This window comes from Haliotis rubra, unplaced genomic scaffold, assembly GCF_003918875.1.
Source record: "Haliotis rubra isolate DU_JTF1 unplaced genomic scaffold, ASM391887v1 Scf2170, whole genome shotgun sequence".
NCBI lineage: Eukaryota > Metazoa > Mollusca > Gastropoda > Lepetellida > Haliotidae > Haliotis > Haliotis rubra.
In genome coordinates this window covers 45,844-59,535 of record NW_025766193.1, presented here as the reverse complement: position 1 = coordinate 59,535, position 13,692 = coordinate 45,844, and positions in this window count along the sequence as shown.

Here is a 13,692-nt window from a genome sequence, read left to right as displayed (position 1 = left end):
CTGATACAACCCACCTGTACATGTAGTAACCTCCTCTATCTCTGATACAACCCACCTGTACATGTAGTAGCCTCCATCCATCACTGATACAACCCACCTGTACATGTAGTAGCTCCTCTCCATCTCTGATACAACCCACCTGTACATGTAGTAGCCTCCCTCCATCTCTGATACAACCCACCTGTACATGTAGTAGCCTCCCTCCATCACTGATACAACCCATCTGTACATGTAGTAGCCTCCCTCCATCACTGATACAACCCACCTGTACATGTAGTAGCCTCCCTCTATCTATGATACAACCCACCTGTACATGTAGTAGCCTCCTCCATCACTGATACAACTCCACCTGTACATGTAGTAGCCTCCCTCCATCACTGATACAACCCACCTGTACATGTAGTAGCCTCCCTCTATCTCTGATACAACCCACCTGTACATGTAGTAGCCTCCATCCATCACTGATACAACCCACCTGTACATGTAGTAGCCTCCCTCTATCACTGATACAACCCACCTGTACATGTAGTAGCCTCCTCTCCATCACTGATACAACCCACCTGTACATGTAGTAGCCTCCCTCCATCACTGATACAACCCACCTGTACATGTAGTAGCCTCCTCCATCCATCTCTGATACAACCCATCTGTACATGTAGTAGCCTCCTCCATCACTGATACAACCCACCTGTACATGTAGTAGCCTCCTCCATCTCTGATACAACCCACCTGTACATGTAGTAGCCTCCCATCCATCACTGTACAACACATCTGTACATGTAGTAGCCTCCCTCCATCACTGATACAACCCATCTGTACATGTAGTAGCCTCCCTCCATCACTGATACAACTCCATCTGTACATGTAGTAGCCTCTCCTCCATCACTGATACAACCCATCTGTACATGTAGTAGCCTCCCTCCATCTCTGATACAACCCACCTGTACATGTAGTAGCCTCCCTCCATCACTGATACAACACATCTGTACATGTAGTAGCCTCCCTCCATCACTGATACAACCCACCTGTACATGTAGTAGCCTACCTCCATCACTGATACAACACATCTGTACATGTAGTAGCCTCCCTCCATCACTGATACAACCCACCTGTACATGTAGTAGCCTCCCTCCATCACTGATACAACCCATCTGTACATGTAGTAGCCTCCCTCTATCACTGATACAACCCACCTGTACATGTAGTAGCCTCCCTCTATCTATGATACAACCCACCTGTACATGTAGTAACCTCCCACTGTCTCTGATACAACCCACCTGTACATGTAGTAACCTCCCTCTATCTCTGATACAACCCACCTGTACATGTAGTAACCTCCCTCTATCTCTGATACAACCCACCTGTACATGTAGTAACCTCCCTCTGTCTCTGATACAACCCACCTGTACATGTAGTAACCTCCCTGTATCTCTGATACAACCCACCTATACATGAAGTAACCTCCCTCTATCTCTGATACAACCCACCTGTACATGTAGTAACTCCCTCTATCTCTGATACAACCCACCTGTACATGTAGTAACCTCCCTCTATCTCTGATACAACCCACCTGTACATGTAGTAACCTCCCTCTATCTCTGATACAACCCACCTGTACATGTAGTAACCTCCCTCTATCTCTGATACAACCCACCTGTACATGTAGTAACCTCCCTCCATCTCTGATACAACCCACCTGTACATGTAGTAGCCTCCTCCATCACTGATACAACCCACCTGTACATGTAGTAGCCTCTCTCCATCACTGATACAACCCACCTGTACATGTAGTAGCCTCCTCCTGATACATCACTGATACAACCCACCTGTACATGTAGTAGCCTACCTCCTCTATCACTGATACAACCCACCTGTACATGTAGTAGCCTCCCTCCATCACTGATACAACCCACCTGTACATGTAGTAGCCTCCCTCCATCACTGATACAACCCACCTGTACATGTAGTAGCCTCCCTCCATCACTGATACAACCCACCTGTACATGTAGTACCCTCCCTCTATCTCTGATACAACCCATCTGTACATGTAGTAACCTCCCACTATCTCTGATACAACCCACCTGTACATGTAGTAGCCTCCCTCTATCTCTGATACAACCCACCTGTACATGTAGTAGCCTCCCTCTATCTCTGATACAACCCACCTGTACATGTAGTAACCTCCCTCTATCTCTGATACAACCCACCTGTACATGTAGTAACCTCCCTCTATCTCTGATACAACCCACCTGTACATGTAGTAGCCTCCCTCCATCACTGATACAACCCACCTGTACATGTAGTAACCTCCTCTATCTCTGATACAACCCACCTGTACATGTAGTAACTCCCTCTATCTCTGATACAACCCACCTGTACATGTAGTAACCTCCCTCTATCTCTGATACAACCCACCTGTACATGTAGTAACCTCCTCTATCTCTGATACAACCCACCTGTACATGTAGTAACCTCCTCTATCTCTGATACAACCCACCTGTACATGTAGTAACCTCCTCTATCTCTGATACAACCCACCTGTACATGTAGTAACCTCCTCTATCACTGATACAACCCACCTGTACATGTAGTAACTCCCTCTATCTCTGATACAACCCACCTGTACATGTAGTAACCTCCCTCTATCTCTGATACAACCCACCTGTACATGTAGTAACCTCCCTCTATCTCTGATACAACCCACCTGTACATGTAGTAACCTCCCTCTATCTCTGATACAACCCACCTGTACATGTAGTAACCTCCTCTATCTCTGATACAACCCACCTGTACATGTAGTAACCTCCTCTCTATCTCTGATACAACCCACCTGTACATGTAGTAACCTCCATCTATCTCTGATACAACCCACCTGTACATGTAGTAACCTCCCTCTATCTCTGATACAACCCACCTGTACATGTAGTAACCTCCCTCTATCTCTGATACAACCCACCTGTACATGTAGTAACCTCCCTCTATCTCTGATACAACCCACCTGTACATGTAGTAACCTCCCTCTATCTCTGATACAACCCACCTGTACATGTAGTAACCTCCCTCTATCTCTGATACAACCCACCTGTACATGTAGTAACTCCCTCTATCTCTGATACAACCCACCTGTACATGTAGTAACCTCCCTCTATCTCTGATACAACCCACCTGTACATGTAGTAACTCCCTCTATCTCTGATACAACCCACCTGTACATGTAGTAACCTCCTCTATCTCTGATACAACCCACCTGTACATGTAGTAACTCCCTCTATCTCTGATACAACCCACCTGTACATGTAGTAACCTCCCTCTATCTCTGATACAACCCACCTGTACATGTAGTAACCTCCCCTCTATCTCTGATACAACCCACCTGTACATGTAGTAACTCCCTCTATCTCTGATACAACCCACCTGTACATGTAGTAACTTCCTCTATCTCTGATACAACCCACCTGTACATGTAGTAACCTCCCTCTATCACTGATACAACCCACCTGTACATGTAGTAACCTCCCTCTATCTCTGATACAACCCACCTGTACATGTAGTAGCCTCCCTCCATCACTGATACAACCCATCTGTACATGTAGTAGCCTCCCTCCATCACTGATACAACCCACCTGTACATGTAGTAGCCTCCCTCCATCACTGATACAACCCACCTGTACATGTAGTAGCCTCCCTCCATCACTGATACAACCCATCTGTACATGTAGTAGCCTCCCTCCATCACTGATACAACCCACCTGTACATGTAGTAGCCTCCCTCCATCACTGATACAACCCACCTGTACATGTAGTAGCCTCCCTCCATCACTGATACAACCCACCTGTACATGTAGTAGCCTCCCTCTATCTATGATACAACCCACCTGTACATGTAGTAGCCTCCCTCCATCACTGATACAACCCACCTGTACATGTAGTAGCCTCCCTCCATCACTGATACAACCCACCTGTACATGTAGTAGCCTCCCTCTATCACTGATACAACCCACCTGTACATGTAGTAGCCTCCCTCCATCACTGATACAACCCACCTGTACATGTAGTAGCCTCCCTCCATCACTGATACAACCCACCTGTACATGTAGTAGCCTCCCTCCATCACTGATACAACCCACCTGTACATGTAGTAGCCTCCCTCCATCACTGATACAACCCACCTGTACATGTAGTAGCCTCCCTCCATCACTGATGATACAACCCACCTGTACATGTAGTAGCCTCCCTCCATCACTGATACAACCCACCTGTACATGTAGTAGCCTCCCTCCATCACTGATACAACCCACCTGTACATGTAGTAGCCTCCCTCCATCACTGATACAACCCATCTGTACATGTAGTAGCCTCCCTCCATCACTGATACAACCCATCTGTACATGTAGTAGCCTCCCTCAATCACTGATACAACCCATGTACTGTACATGTAGTAGCCTCCCTCCATCACTGATACAACCCATCTGTACATGTAGTAGCCTCCTCCATCACTGATACAACCCACCTGTACATGTAGTAGCCTCCCTCCATCACTGATACAACACATCTGTACATGTAGTAGCCTCCCTCCATCACTGATACAACCCACCTGTACATGTAGTAGCCTCCCTCCATCACTGATACAACCCATCTGTACATGTAGTAGCCTCCCTCCATCACTGATACAACCCACCTGTACATGTAGTAGCCTCCCTCCATCACTGATACAACCCACCTGTACATGTAGTAGCCTCCCTCTATCACTGATACAACCCACCTGTACATGTAGTAGCCTCCTCTATCTCTGATACAACCCACCTGTACATGTAGTAACCTCCCTCTATCTCTGATACAACCCACCTGTACATGTAGTAACCTCCCTCTATCACTGATACAACCCACCTGTACATGTAGTAACCTCCCTCCATCTCTGATACAACCCACCTGTACATGTAGTAACCTCCCTCTATCTCTGATACAACCCACCTGTACATGTAGTAACCTCCCTCTATCTCTGATACAACCCACCTGTACATGTAGTAACTCCCTCTATCTCTGATACAACCCACCTGTACATGTAGTAACCTCCCTCTATCTCTGATACAACCCACCTGTACATGTAGTAACCTCCCTCTATCTCTGATACAACCCACCTGTACATGTAGTAACCTCCTCTATCTCTCTGATACAACCCACCTGTACATGTAGTAACCTCCCTCTATCTCTGATACAACCCACCTGTACATGTAGTAACTCCCTCTATCTCTGATACAACCCACCTGTACATGTAGTAACCTCCCTCTATCACTGATACAACCCACCTGTACATGTAGTAACCTCCCTCTATCTCTGATACAACCCACCTGTACATGTAGTAGCCTCCTCTCCATCACTGATACAACCCACCTGTACATGTAGTAGCCTCCCTCCATCACTGATACAACCCACCTGTACATGTAGTAGCCTCCTCTCCATCACTGATACAACCCACCTGTACATGTAGTAGCCTCCATCCATCACTGATACAACCCACCTGTACATGTAGTAGCCTCCCTCTATCTCTGATACAACCCACCTGTACATGTAGTAGCCTCCCTCCATCACTGATACAACCCACCTGTACATGTAGTAGCCTCCCTCCATCACTGATACAACCCACCTGTACATGTAGTAGCCTCCCTCCATCACTGATACAACCCATCTGTACATGTAGTAGCCTCCCTCCATCACTGATACAACCCATCTGTACATGTAGTAGCCTCCCTCCATCACTGATACAACCCACCTGTACATGTAGTAGCCTCCTCCATCACTGATACAACCCATCTGTACATGTAGTAGCCTCCCTCCATCACTGATACAACCCACCTGTACATGTAGTAGCCTCCCTCCATCACTGATACAACCCATCTGTACATGTAGTAGCCTCCCTCCATCACTGATACAACCCACCTGTGTACATGTAGTAGCCTCCCTCCATCACTGATACAACCCACCTGTACATGTAGTAGCCTCCCTCCATCACTGATACAACCCACCTGTACATGTAGTAGCCTCCCTCCATCACTGATACAACCCATCTGTACATGTAGTAGCCTCCCTCTATCTCTGATACAACCCACCTGTACATGTAGTAGCCTCCCTCTATCTCTGATACAACCCACCTGTACATGTAGTAGCCTCCCTCTCATCTCTGATACAACCCACCTGTACATGTAGTAGCCTCCTCCATCTATCTCTGATACAACCCACCTGTACATGTAGTAACCTCCCTCCATCTCTGATACAACCCACCTGTACATGTAGTAACCTCCCTCTATCTCTGATACAACCCACCTGTACATGTAGTAACCTCCCTCTATCTCTGATACAACCCACCTGTACATGTAGTAACCTCCCTCTATCTCTGATACAACCCACCTGTACATGTAGTAACCTCCTCTATCTCTGATACAACCCACCTGTACATGTAGTAACCTCCCTCTATCTCTGATACAACCCACCTGTACATGTAGTAACCTCCCTCTATCTCTGATACAACCCACCTGTACATGTAGTAACCTCCCTCTATCTCTGATACAACCCACCTGTACATGTAGTAACCTCCCTCTATCTCTGATACAACCCACCTGTACATGTAGTAACCTCCTCTATCTCTGATACAACCCACCTGTACATGTAGTAACCTCCTCTATCTCTGATACAACCCACCTGTACATGTAGTAACCTCCCTCTATCTCTGATACAACCCACCTATACATGTAGTAACCTCCCTCTATCTCTGATACAACCCACCTGTACATGTAGTAACCTCCTCTATCTCTGATACAACCCACCTGTACATGTAGTAACCTCCCTCTATCTCTGATACAACCCACCTATACATGTAGTAACCTCCCTCTATCTCTGATACAACCCACCTGTACATGTAGTAACCTCCTCTATCTCTGATACAACCCACCTGTACATGTAGTAACCTCCCTCTATCTCTGATACAACCCACCTGTACATGTAGTAACCTCCCTCTATCTCTGATACAACCCACCTGTACATGTAGTAACTCCCTCTATCTCTGATACAACCCACCTGTACATGTAGTAACCTCCCTCTATCTCTGATACAACCCACCTGTACATGTAGTAACCTCCTCTATCTCTGATACAACCCACCTGTACATGTGTAACCTCCTCTATCTCTGATACAACCCACCTGTACATGTAGTAACCTCCTCTATCTCTGATACAACCCACCTATACATGTAGTAACCTCCTCTATCTCTGATACAACCCACCTGTACATGTAGTAACCTCCCACTATATCTCTGATACAACCCACCTGTACATGTAGTAACCTCCTCCATCTCTGATACAACCCACCTATACATGAAGTAACCTCCCTCTATCTCTGATACAACCCACCTGTACATGTAGTAACTCCCTCTATCTCTGATACAACCCACCTGTACATGTAGTAACCTCCCTCTATCTCTGATACAACCCACCTGTACATGTAGTAACCTCCCTCTATCTCTGATACAACCCACCTGTACATGTAGTAACCTCCCTCTATCTCTGATACAACCCACCTGTACATGTAGTAACCTCCTCTATCTCTGATACAACCCACCTGTACATGTAGTAACCTCCCTCTATCTCTGATACAACCCACCTGTACATGTAGTAACCTCCTCTCTATCTCTGATACAACCCACCTGTACATGTAGTAACTCCTCCCACTATCTCTGATACAACCCACCTGTACATGTAGTAACCTCCTCTATCTCTGATACAACCCACCTGTACATGTAGTAACCTCCCTCCATCTCTGATACAACCCACCTGTACATGTAGTAACCTCCCTCTATCTCTGATACAACCCACCTGTACATGTAGTAACCTCCTCTATCTCTGATACAACCCACCTGTACATGTAGTAACCTCCTCTATCTCTGATACAACCCACCTGTACATGTAGTAACTTCCACTATCTCTGATACAACCCACCTGTACATGTAGTAACTCCCTCTATCTCTGATACAACCCACCTGTACATGTAGTAACTCCCTCTATCTCTGATACAACCCACCTGTACATGTAGTAACTCCCTCTATCTCTGATACAACCCACCTGTACATGTAGTAACTTCCTCTATCTCTGATACAACCCACCTGTGCATGTAGTAACCTCCCTCTATCTCTGATACAACCCATCTGTACATGTAGTAACCTCCCTCTATATCTGATACAACCCACCTATACATGTAGTAACCTCCCTCTATCTCTGATACAACCCACCTGTACATGTAGTAACCTCCCTCTATATCTGATACAACCCACCTGTACATGTAGTAACCTCCTCTCCATCTCTGATACAACCCACCTGTACATGTAGTAACCTCCCTCTATCTCTGATACAACCCACCTGTACATGTAGTAACCTCCCTATCTATCTGATACAACCCACCTGTACATGTAGTAACCTCCCTCTATCTCTGATACAACCCACCTATACATGTAGTAACCTCCCTCTATCTCTGATACAACCCACCTGTACATGTAGTAACCTCCCTCTATCTCTGATACAACCCACCTGTACATGTAGTAACCTCCCTCTATCTCTGATACAACCCACCTGTACATGTAGTAACCTCCCTCTATATCTGATACAACCCACCTGTACATGTAGTAACCTCCCTCTATCTCTGATACAACCCACCTATACATGTAGTAACCTCCCTCTATCTCTGATACAACCCACCTGTACATGTAGTAACCTCCCACTATCTCTGATACAACCCACCTGTACATGTAGTAACCTCCCTCTATCTCTGATACAACCCACCTGTACATGTAGTAACCTCCTCTATCTCTGATACAACCCACCTGTACATGTAGTAACCTCCCTCTATCTCTGATACAACCCACCTATACATGGAGTAACCTCCCTCTATCTCTGATGCAACCCACCTGTACATGTAGTAACCTCCCTCTATATCTGATACAACCCACCTGTACATGTAGTAACCTCCCTCTATCTCTGATACAACCCACCTATACATGGAGTAACCTCCCTCTATCTCTGATACAACCCACCTATACATGTAGTAACCTCCCTCTATCTCTGATACAACCCACCTATACATGGAGTAACCTCCCTCTATATCTGATACAACCCACCTGTACATGTAGTAACCTCCCACTATATCTGATACAACCCACCTGTACATGTAGTAACCTCCCTCTATCTCTGATACAACCCACCTATACATGGAGTAACCTCCCTACTATCTCTGATACAACCCACCTGTACATGTAGTAACCTCCCTCTATCTCTGATACAACCCACCTGTACATGTAGTAACCTCCCTCTATATCTGATACAACCCACCTGTACATGTAGTAACCTCCCTCTATCTCTGATACAACCCACCTATACATGTAGTAACCTCCCTCTATCTCTGATACAACCCACCTGTACATGTAGTAACCTCCTCTTTACTCTGATACAACCCACCTATACATGTAAGTAACCTCCCTCGATCTCTGATACAACCCACGTGTACATGTAGTAACTCCCTCTATCTCTGATACAACCCACCTATACATGTAGTAGCTCCCTCTATCTCTGATACAACCTACCTGTAAAATGTAGTAACTCCCTCTATCTCTGATACAACCCACCTGTACATGAAGTAACCTCCCTCTATCTCTGATACAAACCACCTGTACATGTATTAACTCCCTCTATCTCTGATACAACCCATCTATACATGAAGTAACCTCCCTCTATCACTGATACAACCCACCTGTACATGTAGTTACTCCCTCTATTTCTGATAGAACCCACCTGTACATGTAGTAACCTCGCTCTATCTCTGATACAACTCAGCTGTACACGTAGTAACTCCCTCTATCTCTGATACAACACACCTGTACATGTTATAACCTCCCTCTATATCTGATGCAACCCACCTGTTCATGTAGTAACCTCCCTTTATATCTGATGCAACCCACTTGTACATGTAGTAACCTCCCTCTATATCTGATGCAACCCACCTGTACATGAAGTAACCTCCCTCTATCTCTCATACAACCAACCTATACATGTAGTAACCTCCCTCTATCTCTGATACAACCCACCTGTACATGTAGTAACCTCCCTCTATATCTGATGCAACCCACCTGTACATGTAGTAACCTCCCTTTATATCTGATACAACCCACCTGTACATGTAGTAACCTCCCTTTATATCTGATGCAACCCACTTGTACATGTAGTAACCTCCCTTTATATCTGATACAACCCACCTATACATGTAGTAACCTCCCTCCATCTCTGATACAACCCACCTGTACATGTAGTAACCTCCTTTATCTCTGATGCAACCCACCTGTACATGTAGTAACCTCCCTCTATATCTGATGCAACCCACCTGTACATGTAGTAACCTCCCTCTATCTCTCATACAACCAACCTATATATGTAGTAACCTCCCTCTATATCTGATACAACCCACCTGTACATGTAGTAACCTCCCACTATATCTGATACAACCCACCTGTACATGTAGTAACCTCCCTTTAACTCTGATACAACCCACCTATACATGAAGTAACCTCCCTCGATCTCTGATACAACCCACGTGTACATGTAGTAACTCCCCCTATCTCTGATACAACCCACCTATACATGTAGTAACTCCCTCTATCTCTGATACAACCCACCTGTACATGAAGTAACCTCCCTCTATCTCTGATACAACCCACCTGTACATGAAGTAACCTCCCTCTATCACTGATACAACCCACCTGTACATGTAGTTACTCCCTCTATTTCTGATAGAACCCTCCTGTACATGTAGTAACCTCGCTCTATCTCTGATACAACTCAGCTGTACATGTAGTAACTCCCTCTATCTCTGATACAACACACCTGTACATGTTATAACCTCCCTCTATCTCTGATCCAACCCACCTGTACATGTAGTAACCTCCCTCTATATCTGATGCAACCCACCTGTACATGTAGTAACCTCCCTCTATATCTGATACAACCCATCTGTACATGTAGTAGCCTCCATCCATCACTGATACAACCCACCTGTACATGTAGTAGCCTTCCTCTATCTCTGATACAACCCACCTGTACATGTAGTAGCCTCCCTCCATCTCTGATACAACCCACCTGTACATGTAGTAGCCTCCCTCTATCTCTGATACAACCCATTTGTACATGTAGTAGCCTCCCTCCATCACTGATACAACCCACCTGTACATGTAGTAGCCTCCCTCCATCACTGATACAACCCATCTGTACATGTAGTAGCCTCCATCCATCACTGATACAACCCATCTGTACATGTAGTAGCCTACCTCCATCACTGATACAACCCACCTGTACATGTAGTAACCTCCCTCCATCACTGATAGAACCTATCTGTACATGTAGTAACCTCCCTCCATCACTGATACAACCCACCTGTACATGTAGTAACCTCCCTCTATCTCTGATACAACCCACCTGTACATGTAGTAGCCTCCCTCCATCACTGATACAACCCACCTGTACATGTAGTAACCTCCCTCTATCTATGATACAACCCACCTGTACATGTAGTAACCTCCCTCTATCTCTGATACAACCTACCTGTACATGTAGTAACCTCCCTCCATCTCTGATACAACCCATGTGTACATGTAGTAAGTCCCTCTATCTCTGATACAACCCACCTGTACATGTAGTAACCTCCATCTATCTCTGATACAACTCAGTTGTACATGTAGTAACCTCCCTCTATCTCTGGTACAACCCACCTGTACATGTAGTAACCTCCCTCTATCTCTGATACAACCAACCTGTACATGTAGTAACTCCCTCTATCTCTGATACAACCCACCTGTACATGTAATAACATCCCTCTATCTCCGATGTAACCCACCTGTACATGTAGTAACCTCCCTCTATATCTGATGCGACCCACCTGTACATGTAGTAACCTCCCTCTATAACTGATACAACCCACCTGTACATGTAGTAGCCTTCCTCCATCACTAATACAACCCATCTGTACATGTAGTAACCTCCCTCCATCACTGATACAATCCATCTGTACATGTAGTAGCCTACCTCCATCACTGATAGAACCCATCTGTACATGTAGTAGCCTCCCTCAATCACTGATAGAACCCATCTGTACATGTAGTAGCCTCCAGCCATCACTGATACAACCCACCTGTACATGTAGTAGCCTCCTCCATCACTGATACAACACATCTGTACATGTAGTAGCCTACCTCCATCACTGATACAACCCATCTGTACATGTAGTAGCCTACCTCCATCACTGATACAACACATCTGTACATGTAGTAGCCTCCCTCCATCACTGATACAACCCACCTGTACATGTAGTAGCCTCCCTCTATCTATGATACAACCCACCTGTACATGTAGTAACCTCCCTCTATCTCTGATACAACCCACCTGTACATGTAGTAACCTCCCTCTATCTCTGATACAACCCACCTGTACATGTTGTAACCTCCCTCCTTCTCTGATACAACCCACCTGTACATGTAGTAACCTCCCACTTCACTGTTGTAACCTTGATAACAGCGTGTGAACAAAGGTCGTATGACGCTCTGTGAAGTTTTCGAGGAATTCTGGATTGTACCTATAAGTTGTGAAATGTTCAGTTAGGGTTGAAGCCCTGTTACTCGAAGTAAAGGGGATGGTGAATGTTGTTATCCTCTTGTCACGCCGTTTCCGGGTACTGTTTTGTCACTATCAATCTTCATGCATGCACCTTAATATGAGGACTGGTGAAATTGTTTCACCTGCCTCAATTTCCCACTGGATGAAACACGTGTTAACAAACTGACTGAAAGGACTGTACAATGTATTTAGTTTGGTATGATGCGAAAGAAACTTTATTTCTGTGTTGAAAAATAAATATCTCTAACATCTCAAGTGCTGTTGACCTTTTCAAACAGACAACATTCCACTCGTTGAACATCGCGTTTATTATTACAAGTACCCCGTTAAACGTGTCTCTTGAAGCAGGCGTACTGCGGGTAAACTAATGTTATGCGAACAAAGTCGGTTGCATGTGCAGATGTCCCATTTACATGTCATTATGTACGACGCCCTGACAAACCCGGATGTTGGTCTGTACTGAGGCGGGTGTGATTTTGACCTCATTGTTCGGTTGCCATAGAAACTGTAAGGGACTCATTTTATGGACAAGGTCACGGTAATATTGTTACAACGCATGTACCAATAGCGCCTCATTTAGCATACATGACATTTGAAAACAATCATTATCTTTATCATGTCTTACTTCTGCAGATTTTAGACTTCGGAAATAATGTGCTACATAAGCATATATATATCCTGTTTAATATGTTACAGAGACCGTGGTTGGCTGAATCTGACGGAGTGGTGTATTTTCATATCTCTGGAATAATTATGTATATTATTGAATTTTCCTTTGCAAATTACATATAAATCAACTGAATCGTTAGGCTAATCTCACTGCAATGATCTATAAACTGGTATGTTGGTGTGTTCATTTCCGTGTTGCTTGTCATTCTATGTCACTTCGCGAGGGAAAATCTGCACGCTTCAGCGAACACGGGGTCGGGTGGGGTAGCCTAATGATTCAAGCGTCTGCTCGTCATGCCGAAGAACCGGGTTCGATTCCCCAAAT